This window comes from Pyxicephalus adspersus, chromosome 4 (genome assembly GCF_032062135.1).
Source record: "Pyxicephalus adspersus chromosome 4, UCB_Pads_2.0, whole genome shotgun sequence".
Lineage (NCBI taxonomy): Eukaryota > Metazoa > Chordata > Amphibia > Anura > Pyxicephalidae > Pyxicephalus > Pyxicephalus adspersus.
In genome coordinates this window covers 5,732,729-5,734,684 of record NC_092861.1, presented here as the reverse complement: position 1 = coordinate 5,734,684, position 1,956 = coordinate 5,732,729, and positions in this window count along the sequence as shown.

Sequence of the window (1,956 nt, the reverse complement as noted above, 5' to 3'; positions counted from 1 at the left end):
AATGCTGCAGCAAGACTCATCCATCCTTCCCAATGCTCCAATTCTGCCGCATCCCTTTGCAGCTCTCTATCATGGCTTCCATTTCACCTCAGAGTAAATTCAAGCTCCTGTGCTTTGCCTTCAAATCCCTCCACAGTTCTTGTCCCACTTACATTTCTTACCTGATAAAAAAATACTCCCCAAGCCACACTAACTGCTCCTCCAAAGACCTCCTACTGCCTTCCTCACTCATAACCTTATCTCACGCGTGGCTACAATACTTTTCTAGAGCTGCCCCAATTCTCCGGTAAATAGGTAAATAAACAAGTTTATTAATAAATGTATTAACTATTAGACACGTCAGTGAGTTATGCCTAGGAATTATAGGAATACAATGTCAAATAGGTTTCTATGCAAAAAATTTGTACAGCTTTTTGCATGGAAATACGGCGTCACACTGCTAGGGGGTTTATTGGTCTGCATGCTTGGGCATTGCAAGATACTACACATATTACTGTTTGTTGATTGGTTAGCAGTAGTTGGCTACTGCAACTTGCATGCTGTTAGAAACTTTGCTGGTTTATGATTACAGGGGGGCTGTATATGAGCGTGCTTATCCCACTGGAAAAATTGGCCCAGGGATAGGTAGCCTTACTTCCACTAGGACTCTTTAATCCAAGCATATATGTTTACACGGATTAGTATTTGTGGCCGAGAGGTTAAGGTCATGCACTCAAAACCAGTTGGGCTTTCCTTGCGCTGGTTTGAATCCTGCCAGCTATGACTTGTTGTAACTTTATGACTGCTTCTTTTGTGGCTTCTTACTACTAATGGTCTGCATGCTTAGGCATTTCAAGATATTACACATAGAGTTGTTTGTTGTCTGGTGAGTTACTGCAACTATCATGCTGTTAGTTTGATAAAACCAGTTACTGCAACTATCATGCTGTTAGTTTGATAAAACCGAAAGTGCTAACTTAGTAGCTGATGAATAGCCGTTTAAAATCTTACCAAACAAGGTCAGTTTCTTGTGCCTTATAAAATGCTGAAAAAAACATTTTCAGGTCCTGTCACTTTAACCTACGCAACATCTCCAAAATCCGCCTCTACCGGTCTTCAGAGACCACAAAACTCCTTGTACACACTCTCATCATCACTTGTCTGGACTACTGTTACATCCTCCTCTCTGGTATTTCACTAACCCAACTCTCTCCTCTACAATCTATTTTGAATTCAGCAGCAAGACTCATCCATCCTTCCCAATGCTCCAGTTCTGCCGAATCCCTTTGCAGCTCTCTATCATGGCTTCCATTTCACCTTAGAGAAATTCAAGCTCCTGTGCTTTGCCTTCAAATCCCGCCACAGTTCTTGTCCCACTTACATTTCTTACCTGATAAAAAAATACTCCTCAAGCCACACTCACTGCTCCTCCAAAGACCTCCTACTGCCTTCCTCACTCATAACCTTATCACACGCATGGCTACAAGACTATTCTAGAGCTGCCCCAATTCTCCGGAACAGTCTTCTCTGTCCGATTCCGCTTGCTCCTGCTTTCTGCCAATTTAGAAGAGCATTCAAAACCCATTTTATTAAACTTGCCTACCCATCTTCTTCTGTCTTTTGATACCGTCACTATTTCCCACCACTACATATCTCCTCTTCCTATTGTGCGTTAATTCCCCCACCTACTAAATTGTAAGCTTTTCGGGGCAGGGTCCTCTACTCCAGTGTCACTGTCGATATTTGTTTGTCATTTTCAACCCCTATTTAATGTAAAGCGCTGGGTAATATGTTGATGCTATATAAATCCTGTTTAATATTAATAATATAATTAATAATAATATTAATAATAATCAACAGCAGCTTTTTGTTTATGCAAGAGAAAACCAATTGGCTTAGTGACCATTGGTTGATATGAAAAGGTCAACATAGCAAAAGCAAGTTTGGATTGATGCATTAGGAATTAAGAGCTTTGGT